The sequence below is a fragment of the Mixophyes fleayi genome, chromosome 10 (genome assembly GCF_038048845.1).
Source record: "Mixophyes fleayi isolate aMixFle1 chromosome 10, aMixFle1.hap1, whole genome shotgun sequence".
Taxonomy (NCBI): Eukaryota; Metazoa; Chordata; class Amphibia; order Anura; family Limnodynastidae; genus Mixophyes; species Mixophyes fleayi.
In genome coordinates this window covers 45,004,645-45,021,349 of record NC_134411.1, presented here as the reverse complement: position 1 = coordinate 45,021,349, position 16,705 = coordinate 45,004,645, and the positions used below count along the sequence as shown (strand labels likewise).

The window sequence follows — 16,705 nt, the reverse complement described above, 5'->3', positions numbered from 1 at the left end:
ATTAAACACTCTGCTAAACTAGCTTCCCATATTCTGTCAGTAAGTTGCTAATTCCTAATGACCTCCCTCGCTCCATCCGCCTCTCTCCTACTCTGTGCTCCTTCAAACGTGCACTCAAAACTCACCTCTTTCTCAAAGCCTACCAACCATCCACTTAACCCCCATCTCCTCCACTCATTCTCCCCTCTCTCCCATTCCCTCAACTGGCTCCTCTTTTGCCTGGTCTGTTTAACCCTCCCTTAGGATGTAAGCTCGCTTGAGCAGGGCCCTCTTCCCTCCTGTCTCCTTACCTGCTCTTCTGCTCCGTGTCTATTGCATCTGCCTGCCTAGATTTTCTGAAGTATTGGTACTTTTGTTTATTGGTCTGTACTGTTATACCCTGTATAGTCTACTGTTTGTACTATGTGCGGCGCTGCGGAAACCTTGTGGCGCCTAACAAATAAATGATAATAATAATAATAATTCCTGGAAGAGCTGAACCATCGTTGTTTCTTCTCTTCAGTCTTATATATGGTTCCTGCCTTCATGGAAAAAGACACGTACCATCTACAAGATTAATAAAACAACTTCAACCAGTAATTCCACAAGATTCTTGCAAGATAAGCATTAGGTTCTTCTTTATATGTTCTATTGTTGTTCCTACATAAATTTAGTTAAACCTTGGACCCTTGTTGAATACACTCTTGTTGTCTCTCATGATTGAAATTTGTATCCGATATCTGTGAAATAAAAAGTAAAAACAAAAAAAGCAAAATAGGAACCCTACAGAAAATAAACTGGCACAGGAACTTTAGGATGAATGCTGAACCAAAAATATTCTATTTAATAATTATCAAATATTTCTGCAAAAGATCTCAAGAATTTAGAAACAAACTGACCTCCTTGGCCAGAAATTATGAGCTGAGGAACGCCGTGGACCTGAAAGATTGCGCAGCACGGTGGCTTAATGGTTAGCATTTCTGCCTCACAGCACTGGGGTCATAAGATTGATTCCTAACCATTGCCTTATCTGTGTGGAGTTTGTATGTTCTCCCTGTGTTTATGTCAGAGTGCTCCGATTTCCTCCCACGCTCTAAAAACATTCTAGTAGGTTAATTTGTTGCCATTAAAAAAATGGTCTGAGTGTTTATGTTAGGGAATTTAAACTGTAAGCTCCAATGGGGCAGGGACTTATGTAAGTTCTCTGTACAGTGCTGCAGAATTACTGATGATGTTATGAAGTGATGCTTGAGAGGATTCAAATGAGATATTTTGGAGAATTGGTCAAATGACAGCCCAAATCACGGTACGGCCTTTAAAAGATGGAAGGCGCTAAAGTCTATTGCAATATCAGCCCATATGTTTTCTGTAATAGAACTATATTCTTCACTTCATTATGCCTGTGCTTGATTAGTACTGATTTTGGCTTGTTTATCTATGCTTCATTTCTGTCTGCACTGCCTTGCTTGTTTCTGATTCCTGGCAACTGGACTCCATCTCTGATACCAGATCCATTACATAAACGCATATGAGCCACCCTTACAAGACAGTTTCAAAGCAGGTGGGACACCAAACAAGGTTTAATCCAGATTTACGGTATATGGGGGGAATATGTTACTCAAACAATGGATGGCCGAGAAGCACAGAAGTTAAGGTCTTAAAAATTACAGAGAGAGATATTTGAAGCAGAACATTTATGTGCAAGGTGAGAAGAATTGTTTACATGAAATGCAACAGTTGTTTAAATGAAATTACCAGCAGCTCCTGAAACTCATATAGGTATGAATTTTGCCTGGCGTGGCGTTTGTATTACCAGATATCAGATGTGCACTTAGGGGCGTTTCCAAGGACCTGTCCCAAACTCTGGTCTTGGGAAACTCCCCTTAGTGCTTGCAATTTTAGTTAATTTTTTTAGATCAGAACTTGTGCTTTTAACAATAGGATTCAACGATTTTTATATATTGAGGCCAATTGTTGATGTAGTTGAAGTATTTTTGGGAGGCACTCTATTTTTTTTATTATTATTATTATTTGCATCTGTTTATACGATTGTGTATTGTATTCATGAATTAGTGATGGTACATTCCGCTATAGCAATATTATACTGTATATATTATGTACCAATATGCTTTATAAACACAAGAAATTTACCATAGGTATGATTATATTTATGTGCAGATTTATTCACCACCACTAGCGCTGATTAAATATCTTGTTTCATTTGTCATATTGATATTGTTGTGTGTTTGGCAAATCCCCAAATGCTTAATCTAGCAGCTTGATTGGTTATGATTAGAGATGCTCACTGACCCCTGTGTTTTGGTTTTGGTTTTGGATCTGGATTACCGTCGTGTTTTGGTTTTGGTTTTGCCAAACCGCCCTTGCGTGTTTTGGTTTTGGTTTTGTTTGGTTTTGTTTTGCAATTTTGTTTAAAATTCAATGTTTTTGGCCATAAAATAACCTAATTTAGTGCTCCACCTGTTTCTTGGATAAGTAAGGTAATTCTAAAGCTAATAAATTAGGAAGAAAACAGTTTTATCCCTGGTAGGCCGTCCTTAATTCTGCACACAAACCTGCTTGTCTTCCTCTTCATCTTAGCCTATTGGCAATGCAGCCATCGTCTTTGGGTGTATATTACACCCTCCACTTGTAGTTGAATAGAAAAAAAGCAGCCTGCATAGACTGTAGAATTAGAATGTAAAAATAAATGGACCAAGGTAGTTTGGTATCTGTCTGCATCAGACCCCCTCTCCACTAGGGGTAAAATAGAAAACTATTCAGCCGTTATAGAGTCTAGAATATAAATAGAAATTGAGAAAGGCTATTTGGTATCTGTCTGCATCATAATCATCAACATCATCATTAGTGCCCTCGTCGCCTACACAAATCTCCCCCTCATCCTCTTCTATTTCCAAAGTGGCATCCTCAATTTGTGTATCACCGGCTACACACGGGCTGTTCAGGCACACATCAGGAGAACTGCTGAAAGGGCCCTTCTTTATGGGTACACTAACAGAATGCTCACGATTAGACATCCCACTGTTGGATTGACTCTCCACAGAGATTGGTGTCATTTGTGATTCAGAGCAAACATTATCCTCTACTGCCTTACTGTTATCTTGCAGCTCAGCTTTGACGCGTAACAGTAGTTGTGCACCACTTGTAGGCTCGGTAACATTTTTTGATCTGACACTAATAGACAAAGGTGAAGGCCTCATTCTCTCTTTGCCACTGCGTGTGTAGAATGGCATGTTGGCATTTTTTTTTTATCGGCACTTAACTTTTGCTCAGTAGCACTTCTTTTTCGCTTCAATACAGTAAATTTTTTGGGGTTTTTGTTTTTTGCACTGATTTGGAAACAATCTGTTGTTTGACATCGCCTTGGCCAGATGACGTACTGGGAACACTAACATCAGGACTGGTGACAGAACCTGGTTGCTCATTCTGATCATATGTAGACTGCTTTGAATCCATTATGAGCCCAAAGCACTTGTAGTGCTACAAATTGTTTTAGATACTGCTGACAAATATGACTTTTGACAGCCAGAAATATTATTGCAAAAGAATGGGGGACACCCTAAAAGCACTTGGGAGTGCTAAAAATTATTTTTCAGACTGCTGACAAATAGGACTTTTGACAGCCAGAAATATTAATGCAAAAGAATGGGGGACACCCCAAAAGCACTTGGGAGTGCTAAAAATTATTTTTCAGACTGCTGACAAATAGGATTTTGACAGCCAGAAATATTAATGCAAAAGAATGGGGGATACCCCAAAAGCACTTGGGAGTGCTAAATATTATTTTTTTAGACTGCTGACAAACAGGACTTTTGACAGCCAGAAATATTAATGCAAAAGAATGGGAGACACCCCAAAAGCACTTGGGAGTGCTAAAAATTATTAACTTATTTCTTAACAGTCAAACAATAATCCAACATCATGTAAATGTTAAATTGTTCTGCACATTGAAAGCATTTGTCTGAAATTGGTTTTATAATGTACTAATGACATTTGTTGTATTTGTTTCTATTTATAGGGTTTATTTTAACCATCAAAATATATAATTACATGTCATATTACATGTCCAATTTTCTAACTCCGAGTCCTCTCAAACACAGCCACCAGCATCAGTCGTCATGACGGGGAATGATGACTCCTTGAAAGGTAAATCCACCTATGTTGTCATTGTATAATGTCTAACTACTGTTTTTCTCATTTTCAGGTTTACGTAAAATCTGGTAAATGCATTTCTCCTGTTAATGATTAGTAATTTAGTTTTATTTTTGTTATATTTTCAAAGGAACATCACAAGCTCATGGATCAAGGCCACCAATTGGGGACACTGAACATATCGAGGCATCAGACATCCAAAGTGATGTTTGTATTACCCTTGAAACTGTGTCGGATGTTCCTTATGTGCAGGAGTGTGCTCATCCTGCACCACCAGCCTCTCTACCAAATTCCCCACCAAGCCAAGCACAACAGCCATCTGTCCCTACTTTGGCACAAGCCATACATCAATTCAGTGAGGTGCAGGCTAATTTGGTTATCTTTCACCAAGACTCTATGAAGGGGATGCAACGGTAGCTTTCCAGAGGGTTTCGCTATTTGAGAAACATGGCCTACAGAATTAAATTTATACTCCTCACCCTCACTGTTAAAGCTCTTAATCAATCCTCCCCTCCCTACATCTCCAATTTCATCTCTACCTACACTCCTAGCCGCCCCTTCTGCTCTGCCTGTGACCGCCGCCTCACTGCTTCATTGATCACCTCTTCTCACTCCATTCTCCAGGACTTTGCCTGGGCTGCTCCCCAGCTGTGGAAGGATCTTCCACGTTTCATCAGGTTAGCATCTACTCTCAAAGGCTTGAAGTGTGCCCTTAAGACTCATTTCTTTATTCAAGTCTATCAGTCCTCCTCCTAACTCTCCGCCCTAAGTTAGTACCACCCTATTTGTGTCTCCCCCTTTCCTTTAGGATGTAAGCTCTCAGGAGCAGGGCCCTCTTTCCTTGTGTGCTCCTTCTACTATTCCATCACCCTCTGTGCCTCTTGGCCTGCTTCCCTAGCCCTATTTTCTTAAGCTTCGGCCTACTTCCCGCTGATATCTACCATCACTTTCACTCATTGTCCCAGTAATAATTTGATTTGCATTACCATGTTACCTGTGTCTGTGTATATATTTTTGTTCATTTTTTGTTCTTTCTGTATTATGTTGTGTCATGGCTCACTCTTTTTTGTATGTCATGTACGGCGTTGCGGACCCTTTGTGGTGCCTTGTAAATTAAAGATAATAATAATAATAATAATAATAATAATAATAATAATAATAATCCAGGACAATCAACAGCAAATGTGTATGTCAATGGAAAGGATTGACAACTCTTTGGTACAAATACAAAATACTGAACTTAACAGTCTTACTGGGACTGTCCACGAGTTGTCTTCAATTTAGTGGCTATTCAGGAGGTGGTAGCAACCAAAGCACACTACTCCAGTGTGTAGCATTGGGAGAATCAGGAGTGCCTGCAGCCAAAAAAAACCAAAACAAAACTGTGAAAATGTTGATTTTGAATTGCAATGCCAAATATGTTTCATATTATATTTTCAATTTGGAAAAGTTTACACTATGCCTTGCACGCTAGTAATGTTTGTTGACTTTTTTTAAAAAACATTTGTGTGAAAAAAATAAAATGTAATTTATGCACACTGGTACCCCTCTCAAAATGACAGTGGTGATTGAGCCAAATATGTTTATCAATCATGTGTAATATATGTTTTAGAAATATTTTAGTAATTTTTTTATTTTTACATATTCCAACACACATACACAAACCCTTTAATTGTTGATTGTGGTTTTGGCCACATAGTCCAGTACTTCTGAAGCAGAATGTCCAAGAATAATAATTCATTTTTAAAATGTTAACCCTTGTTCTGCCAGCCTCATGCTGATAGTAGTAAAACGGCCATGAGGTATATTTGTAGGATAGGGGTTTTCCCACGCTGTCAGTGCTGAAACCCCTGAAAGTGGGAAAACCCCTAGCTTATAAATATACCTCGCGGCTGTCAGATTTTCATTCCGCGGCACTTCCTTTTAATAGAAAGCAGTTTTTGCGATGCTGTTTATAAAAAAAAATTAATGGTGTTTTTCATAACAAAACATATTGGAGTAAAAGCTTACAAGACTGGATCCCACACATGTGAAGGTTTACATGTATGGTTTGTTATTTTTAATAAAATTTGTGGTGACAACGAGCCATATCTTCTATTTACATTTTGACTTGGTGCACTACAGGGACAAGCGAGCCCTGGGTGGCATGGCATGTTGGAACTTGTGGTTGACCAAGTGCCAGCATGCCTTGGCAGCCATGGGTATAGTGGTGCTTGTAATAATACAAGCACCAGCATGCCCAGACTGTTAATGGCAGCTTGAGCTTGCTGGGACCTGTAGTGCAACCAGTTAAAATTTTGTCTAACATTAACCAATTTATTACCCTAGACCCACACACAGAGGTGTGGGAAGAGCCCTAGTGTTGTCAGCATGGGGCTGGGTACCACAAAGGAGGGAGCTTTTTGCATTTCTTTTGTAGGTACCCTCCCTAGGAAATCCAGCCCCATGCTGTCCATCCTGGGGTGGTTGGCATCATGGCAGGGGGACCTCCTGCTGTGGGTTCCCCTGCTATAGTGCCATCAGCCCTGGCTGACTAAGCCTAGTGCTGGTTGTTGCAAAATTGGGGGGACCCCACGCTTTTTGACCTCCCGGTTTTACAACTACCAGTACCAGGCTGGCAGCCCAAGGTTTAATATGATTGGGGAAGAGGGATACACACTTTTTTTTAAAAAAAAAAATACAAATTAATTATTCACTTTTTAACATATATGGTTCTATCGACATAGACGCTGGATCCACAGGCTAATCACGCGTATACAAGGCAGCGTGTTGATTCTGGTGATTTTTAATCCAAAATAGCTGCAATTTTGGAAATAACAGCTTCATACATATGGTAAACTGCGTTGTTAGAATGGTAAAATGTTGGGACGCCAATTTTTAGCGAATTCAATCATGGCGATTTTTAGAAACTCACTTTACTGGTGATTTACTAGCAAATCACACTTTCATACATTGGCAAGTTCAAACTTGCCTGAGAAAATCACTGAAAAAGCCAAATCGCAGCTTGATACATTTACCCGCAGATGTTGTTACCTCAACATCAGGCCTAAATAAGCAGCTTCCAGGGAACAACTTATTGCCAGTTTGTTTAACTAGTCTCTGTGAACCAGTGTCTCTGAACTAGTGCTCCTGTTACTCTTGAATCATTTATCTGTGTTTTGACCTTTTGACTGTATTGTATGCTGCTTCTTGACCTTTACTATCCTGTGGGCTCTTCTATGGGGTAATTTCCACAATCCACTACAGAAAACACCCTTTCACTGTTTATATTATACTTCAAATTAGAGCTATGCACCACCACAAGGTTTTTCTGACCTAACACAGGGTTATAAATAAAGAAAAAGTTTATAATAATTGTTTACTCACAAATTTAAAATTGTAAATAACCTCTTGGTATGATTGGTGATCAGTTTAGTGCAAATATAGCTTCAGGCTGCTATTTTCAACCATGTTTTGACAAGTCTTAAAATTTAAGTCCTTTTGCGGAGTGGATGGCTGCAGACATGGAGAAGAAACTGCTGGCAGCTACTTACCTGTAAAGATGACAAATGCTGCTCCTCCATATCCGTAATGGGCTGAGGGTGTGGCGTTTGGCTATGATGATGCCGCCCCTACCTCCCACCTGCTAAGGTATGAAGTATTGGAGGTGCAACTTCCAAGAGGAGAACAATTTCCAGGTGGGTAGGGAACCCCCAGAGATAACGTTGACACCATGCACCCCTATGCACAGCAAAAGATGTGTCCCAAAAACTTTGCCCCCTCACTCCAGAAAAGGAAATCTTGTTTCTGCACTGCTCAACAAAACTAGGCACAGCAGTGTACCAACTCCAAAGTCCGAACTCCTCCCCTAAGTCTGAACAAACATCTGCTCCCCTGCAAAAGCAGACATCTTTCTGCACAAATCAATGTGCCCTGGTGGAAATCTTGGTAAACTTGAGAAAACTGAGGGGCATGGCGAGACCAGAAATTTTCTGCTCCGTAAATGAACTCAAGTGTGTACTTACTTAAAAAACTTTTACTAATAAATCTATTATTAATCATGTTTGTAATGTTATTATTTTGAACATGGTCAACATTTCTAATTCAGTGTATCTTAACAATAACACATTTAATTAGTACACAAGTGATCAGCAGTCTGTGACGCTGGCTAAGTTTGTCTCCAGCCACTATACTATAGTATATATATTGATGCTATATTGTTTTATTTCGGAGTGGATGCTTAGCAGTATGTTAAGTAGATGTACACTATAAATGTTAGGGGGACGTCTAGTAAAAATATTTCCCATTAGTTTTAAATCAAAGGTGCCATAGAAACATCCTTACTTCATTGTCCAAACTTGCTAATCTGCCAGTGATTTTCTTTCAAAATTAAGCTAATTGTAGTCATTTTGATTGATCTTGTGTTATTTTAAAGAACTAATAATTTCAAAGACCTATTAATTTCCACTGGGTTTCCAACATATGCACTACACCCTCTTGAAATGAATGAAGCTCCACAGGATTGGTATTTGATTCCCCCCCCCCCACATCAAAAATCAATCTGTATTGATTTAGGATCAAAGCGGGGAGTCCCCAGGGCAACTGGTGTTGCTGAAATGACACTTCAGGGGTTCCAGTCTTGTTCAGTACTGTCCACCACAGCCTAGGAATAGCCCCAGAACCTTTCAGAGTAAGGTGGTATTCTCTGGGGCAAAAGACACTTATGTTGCAGCCTCTTCTTATAGAACCACCAAACTGACACTTGTATCTCTGTATTTTAATGGAAAGCAACCCAGGCTGACTGGTGCTTTGGCTAGAAGAGGATTTGAAAGTGAAAATGCACACTGCTCGCTTTAATTATTTATTAGAATTTTAACAATTTTCCATTCATTCCAATGACAGACTCATTTCAATGGCATTTCCAGCAGATGTGCTACAATGTAGACACCCCATTAAAATGAATGGGTCATTAAAATGGGGCTATTGAAGGGGAAAAGTTACGTATATGCCTATGTTTCTTTTTCTTCCACTCTTCTCACTGGTTTTGAGATAAAATCAAATGTCTGAAACCAGCAAGTTTATTTTTATTTACTGAATTGATCTTTCACAAATTGCCTTCTATACTGCAATAGTTTCAGTGCACTGTCTGGATTTTATCTCAGTTATTTGAAAATTGCAATGTAAATTTAAATTTAAATGATTATTTCTTAAAATATTTCTTTAGAAGGCTTTTTCCAAAATGTCTAAGTTATTTCATTTGGATAATGTCTAGCTTATGCGTGTAAATAGAATCCTAGCTTTTTTATTTATTACACAAGTCATTATGAAATAAATGCAATGAGTAATTTAGTTGAAATTCATCAATAAACAACCAGACTAGTCTGAACTTGTTCAGTATTCATATTGTTTTCCCCCTAGTGGTGAAAAGTGCAAATTACTGGTTGTTCACTTTTGAAAGTACATTAGTATTTTATCTGGAAACCTGAATCAGTTAAGAAAAGCACATTTCAGTGTCTCTATCATGACAACTTGTCATTATTGTCATTTGTTTGGCCAAGTTGGTCATAGATCAAGCTGCTCAGCAGCTCAGTTTCAATGGCTGGTTCTGAGCCAGTGTGGGCAGCAGTGTAAGGCTCTCTAAGTCATTTTGTACATTATTCTTTTTTATACAGTCTCTTACTGCAAGGCTGAAGGAAGCAAGAAGGGATGGGTAAAATAAGTTATTCAGTACCCCAGAATGTTGTACTTTAAGTGGCTATCTATCTTTGAAGAATGTTTAAACAACTATCTTCACCCTGACTATAGATCAGGGGTGGCCAACCAGCCGGAGCCTAAGGGGCATATTCAATTGTCCGCGGTAATTTACTCGCTGGATTTCAGGTCGCAGCACAGGGAGCTGCGAGCTGAAATCCAGCGAGAGATTACGGTATTAACGGTATTAGTTTTTCCGCGCTCGAACCCGCGGACAATTGAATACCCCCCTAAGAGCCAAAAATAACCATAGATATGGCAAAGAGCCAACTTTACCTTTTATATATATGTGCATTAAATATACACAGTATAAACATGTGCATACATAACGCACACACATACATTGAAAATATAACATAATTTACAATATTTTGCTAAGTGAAAAATAAGATATCCAACATTGCCAAAATCTTCATAATAATAATAATAATAATAATAATAATAATAATAATGATAATAATTAATAATAATCAACTCAGTTCTTACCTTGCTGCTGTGTCCAGCGGCCGAGGGTTCAAAGGGTACTTACAGTCTCTCCAACGTAGCTCACACTGCTTCTGTATTCACAATTGCTCTGGAGGGAACTGTTGAAGTGGGGATAAAAAAATACATAAATAGGCAACATACCCCTCAGAGCTCTTCACATTTCCACCAGACCTGACCACATGCCCTTTACACATCAGACTCTCCACATGCCATGAGATCTACTCACATTCTCCACACATGCCTTTTAGCTTCCCAATATGCCCCATACATGTAACTCAACCTTCTCACATGCCCCATACAGGCCACTCAGCCTCCCCACATAACCCAAAGCCTCCCCAATTGCCCCATACATGCCCCATAGCCTTCCCACAAGCCCCATACAAGCCACTCAGCCTTCACACATGCCCCATACAAGCCACTCAGCCTCCCCACATGCTCCATACATGCCACTCAGCCTCCCCACATTGCTCATACAGGTCACTCAGTCTCCCCACATGCTATTCAGCCTCCCCTTGTGCCCCATACATGCCACTCAGCCTCCCCACGTGCCCCATACATGCCAATCAGCCTCCCCACGTGCCCCATACATGCCATTCAGCGTCACCACATGCCCATACATGCCACTCAGAATCACCACGTGCCCCATACTTGCCATTCAGCCTCTCACATGCCCCTTACTTACCTATCACACAGACACTGGATACCGCGCAGAGGAAGGAGGGAGAGCAGACTGCACACTATCCTCCTCCTTTCCTGATTGGATAACAGTGACAACATGACCTCTCTGCGTTATGCAGAGGAGGTCACATGACGCGGCTGCTGTCAGTGACTCAAGCTATCGGATCTGTGGCTGTCGGCACCCGGAGCATTGCTAACAGCCACAGAGAATCACAGAGCCGGCCAGTAGCCTCAATTTTACATTCAAAGAGCCAAATGTGGCTTGAGAGCCGCGGGTTGGCCACCCCTTCTATAGATGGTTGAGGTACCCATATGTGTGATAAAGCAACCACACTCTGCCTTCAGTGAGAGCATCCAGATCTGATGCATTGTGTGGACCAAATCGGATGGCTTCGAAAACCCAGAAAAGCAGGCACCACTTTAATCTGCTGCTATATTTTTCTTAAGCTTTGCATGTTAAATATATTAAAATGATTATTTAAAATTAAAAAGAATTGTACATATTGATAATGTCCAGTGTCTATGTCATGTTGTGTAGGTGTAGTGTTCTATGCTCGGCTCGGTAATCGGATATTCGAAATTCGGATGGATTCGGATCTTGGGGAACCAAGCCCGCCCATCTCTAACTAAAACACAATCCCAGGTGAAGAGCAGGCAACACTGGTTCACAATAGATAAGGCCACAGATCAGGGTCAGAAGCAAATATACTCAAACAAGCTGGGTTGGTAAGCAGTAATTCAGTAGAATAGCAGAAAAGTTCAGACTACTAAGGTACAGAACATGGTTAGGCACTAGTTAAAGAGAGGTTTCATTTGGGGCGTGGCTTGAGCTGGCATGGAGTGAGTCGCATGGCAATCGCTCTCCCACACTAATCCTCCTGTAATATCCGGCTTCACGTCCTGTACTGTTACAAAAGTTGCTCTAAGGATACCTAAGTGCTAAGAGAGAGGGTCCCCTGTTAGCGTTGCTGCTAAGGCTGCAGAGATCCGAACAGCTGCCTATAGGGGTTCCTACTGCATCCACATCGGCTTAGGACTTGGCTCCTGGTGAATCCTGCAGTTAAGGATCCCCATTCTTCTGCTGGATCTGGCTCTGGAAATGGCGGGAGGCAGCTATTTTACTCGAAGGGAGGGGAGGACGGCTCACACTGTCTGGTAGGCAAATTTGTTGATCCCCATACCTAATCAACGATCGCACTTCCTCTGGCGCAATTCATCTGTGGCTTGCTTGTCTGGACTCTTTCCACCCTCTCTGCCTGCCTGTCGGCATCTGTGACTGAAGAGAGACAGAAACTGGTGCTCCCTTCTCACCCCCCCTCCCCCCCCGCCACCACCACCACCATCATCTGGGCACTGAGCTATACGCCTATGTTGATGCTCAAGGCAGTACTGCTGGTAATAAATCCTGTAATACTAAAGGGACACATTCTGGAATTGAACCCTTTGGTTTTTTTTTCTTCTGTTTCCTATATCTGTAAGATCATGTGGGTTTGGGGTGAGGAGCTGTGCTGCCACCTAGTGGTGCTGCTCCTGATGTGCTGAATTATTTGCTCTATCTCCTCTCACCACTGGCCTGCCAGTTCTGAGGTGGCATTCTCTGCAGTACTACTGGACGTAAGTCTGGCTACATCAAAGTATTAGACTTTGAAAATAAACCGGAACCTTTGCTCTTGCATACATTTGTAAGCTTCCATGGGCCTGGGGTGAGGAGCTGTCCTACCATCTAGTGACACCGCTGCAGTGGCTGACACGCTGAAATATCTGTTTTACCATCTCTCATTACTGAACTGATTGCTCTGTATTGGCACCCTGTGCAGTATTGCTGACCATAAGCCCTGATACATTAAAGAGATACATACTGGAACTGCAGATACATACTGGAACTGAATCAAAACTTTTCCTTTATCATCAACATTTATTTATATAGTGCCAGCAGATTCCGTAGCGCTTTACAATTGGGAACAAACAGTAATAAAACAATACTGGATAATACATACATATGTATAGGTAAGAAGGCCCTGCTTGCAAGCTTACAATCTATCAATCTATCATACATCTGTAAGCTCCTAAGGGCTCGGGGGGAGGAGCTGTGCTGCTATATAGTAGTGCTACTGAGGCAAATGGGATATCTCTGATTTATTTTCCCTCCTCTGCGCGTTGTTGCCCCTTGCTTTGCATCAGTGGCCTCACTCTTCACACTCTACCCTCCTCTCCATATCTGCCACCATGGGGAAGCTCAATTCTGCTGCTGCAGCATCCAAGCTTGTAAAATATGCCCGTGGCTCTTCTGGGACCAGTTCTGCAGAACCTGCCGATGTTGAGAAATTGTCTCCATCCCCCCCCTTCCAGGTTCGCCGTCGCCCCCTGCAGAAGATTCTTCTTCCATTCAGCAAGTTCTTCTGGCTATTAGCTCCTCAGAAAAAAAACTGCTGACCGTATTGGTGAGGTGCAGGTGGACCTGTCTCTTATTCAGCAAGAACAATGCATATCTCTGTTGGAGGATGCTAATGCACCCGTTTGGGGAGATAGCACAGAGCTGAGTACTCAAGTTAATCTCTGCAAGCAAAAAATGTCAGACCTTGAAGGGGGCCTACGCTGCAACAATTTACATTTTATGGGCTTGCCTGAGAGAGCAGAGGACTCTAGCCCAGAGGTTTTCCTGGAATCCTGGCTGATAACGGCCTTTGGTCGGACCTTCATCACACAATTTGCAGTTGAACTGGCTCATCGCTTTCCTCCACTGCCTCCACAGCCTGGGGCTCTGGCCTGCACATTCATAGCCAAGATGCTACAATTTTGAGACAGAGATACTGTGCTTTGCTTGGCCCTTGACCAAGGGCCCTCTGAAATTCGACAACCACATTGTTTCGGTCTTCCATAATTTTGCCGTTGAAGTTCAAAAGAGCAGAACCCAATTTGCCCAGGTAAAGCATAGACTCCGGGACCTTCAGTTGCAGTATGTGATGCTGTTTCCTGCATGGCTGAGAGTGGTGGCGGACGGTCGCATACACTTCTCTACTCCGCAAGAGGTCTCGGACTGGCCGGATGCAGACCTCGTGTGGCTCACAGGCGAAATAATGACGAACTCTAGTTAGCCCCAATGTTGCTGCAATATAGTGGAGGCTTTATGTCTTAGGTTAAGGGACTGACTGTTACATATCTATGCAACAATAGATTTATGTAAATGTTTGCTTATATTGTGTGGAGATAATATGTTCAGAGTTTTGTACACACTACAGAAATTTCAACCAACTTTTAATGCCAAGCGATTTTACATGCGATCGATGGTCCGATCGCTCGGTCCATGGACTGCATACACACTAGCCTTGTTTAGGACGATAAAGGGAAGAGCGGACGTCCCTTTAGCAACTTTTACAGCCATGTTGTCGGAACAATGACTGTAATTTCGTACTCACTGTTGTGGATCGGTCGGAAGTTTATACACACTACACAACGGAAACGAGATTGGAACGAAAATATTAAACGGTACGACCAACCAAATGAGTCGACAATCGTCCATTTGTACAGACTTTCGACCATCGTGTCACTGCACACACTAACCCGACTTTTGAACGAGCGGTCGTATGTCGGCTGATTAAGCCGATTATTGGACGAAAACCGTGTAGTGTGTACCCAGCTTTAGAAGTAGACTAGCTCTTGGTTAGTTAGGTAGATTAAGTAAGGGTCAGTTATGGGATTAAGTATACCACTGTTTTGTGTTAAGTATATGGGGTGGGGGAGGGAGGGGTTAGATTGTCAGATGCAGTTCCAATGTTCTTATCTGTTCTTATGCTGCATTCTATCTTGTTTTCAAATACACAAATGCTGTTGACATGTTTTGTATTTGTGCAATGTACAGTTTTTGAGTATCTTATATCTTTAATATGCATTTGCTTGAGATGTATTGGTTATAACAAGTTCTCTTTTACTATAAGTACTCAATTTGGATCTACATAGGTTGTCCCCTACTCACGGTTACATCATGGGTCATGGCTTCAAGCGGAGTAAGGGTTGAGGGACTGAGATTTCTCTCATGGAATGTAAGGGGTCTTATGACCGCATAAAAAGGTCCTTGGTCCTTGCGCAGTTGAATAAATATAATCTTGATATAGTGTGCTTGGTGGAGACTCACCTGGTGGGGGACCGAGTTCTGGCCTTTAAGAAATCTTGGGTTGGCTGGGATTACCATTCAGTTTACTCGACACACTCAAGGGGGGTTTTAGTAATAATTAGACGTAATTTGTGATTTGTATTGGAGCAGGTACAACTGGACCCCTGTGGTCGTTATGTATTTCTTCGAGCCCTAATAGATAATTTCCCGGTTACATTCTTGGCCATCTATGTCCATTCTCCTTTCAGTTCTGAAGTACTTAAGCAGGCTTACAAGTCTATTGCAATCTCCCCTCATGCTCCATTGATGTTTATGGGGGACTTTAACGCAGTTATGGACAGGGGAGGGCTGGCAAATTTTAGCCCGGGGGGCAAGCACATAGCACTGGCCCATAAGTAGCGGCCCATATATCTATATATATATCTATATATATATCTATATATATATATATATATTTATATATATATATCCACAAACACTTTGCACAGGGGCCCAGAGGGAAAGTCCAGTGTGTCTAGGCAGGGGCAAACTCAGAATTTTTAAGGGGGGGAGCAAATGTTTGAATTCAGGACTACTCCAAAACAAACAAACAAACAAACAACAACAATAAGCCTTCAACATACACTTTTTTAGTCTAGTCAAATTGTTTTTCAAAATATCATTGATACCGCACATTAAAACTACCATTAATACTGCACATTAAAACTAGCACTGATACTGCAAATTAAAACTAGCAACGATACCGCACATCAAAATAGCATTGATAATGCACATTAATGGGATGAGGTGCTGTACAACAGGTTTAGCATGCTTTTGCCTGCTCGTCCGTGAAGGTGGGAGGGGGGGTTTAGGAATAGATTATATAATAATGTTCTATTACATTACTGAACCCATGGGCTGATTTATCAAAGTACAAGAAGCCATTTTGCTTTAAAAAACTGATGTTTTTGCCAGCAAAATGACTTGGTTTTGCTGCGTAAAATACTAATGGGGTTATTGCTGGCGATAACCCCTGTTAGGGGAACCTATTTATCAAGCACTATTTAGAGATCATCATACAAATAGCACCAGAGCCGGATTTAGACCTCTTAGGGCCCTAGGCAAGATACTGGTGTGGGTCCCAACCCCACCCCCCGCCCGCCCCCAGTGAAACAATCCATAGCAATGCATTTTTATTTTATTTATTTTTTTAAAGCATAGATTATATTAACTGTTAATACCTACTAGAAAAGATAGTGCAGACAATGATATACCAATAAATATTAACTTTTAATTAAATCCTTACATAAAACAGAGCACAAATAATGTTATACATAGGTTTAATTAATTACATTTAAATAATAGGAGCTTTTTCAATAATCTGTTATAATGATTACTTTTCATTACTCACGTTTGATGATGAAAAGAAAGGTTATTTCACTCTCTGACGGTTGGTATTATTGGCCCAACTCTGCACAGTCTACCTCGTTCTCCGTATGATGTCACTTCATTCCCTGCTCGCCCAGTCCAAGCACACTGAGCCTGCGCAAACTCTCACAGCTCCCTATTACA

At 41.2% G+C, this 16,705-nt stretch overlaps 1 long non-coding RNA gene across 1 annotated transcript in view; it reads left to right on the top strand.

Annotated features, from left to right (window-relative positions):
* The window catches only part of LOC142104148 (uncharacterized), a 46,326-nt gene extending 40,643 nt beyond the window's left edge, over positions 1-5,683 (top strand). Inside the window, exons 2-3 of the long non-coding RNA XR_012679519.1 lie at positions 4,016-4,143; positions 4,280-5,683. This is a non-coding gene — a long non-coding RNA (uncharacterized LOC142104148). The remainder of the gene's footprint in view (positions 1-4,015; positions 4,144-4,279) is intronic.
* Positions 5,684-16,705: the final 11,022 nt, after the last annotated feature.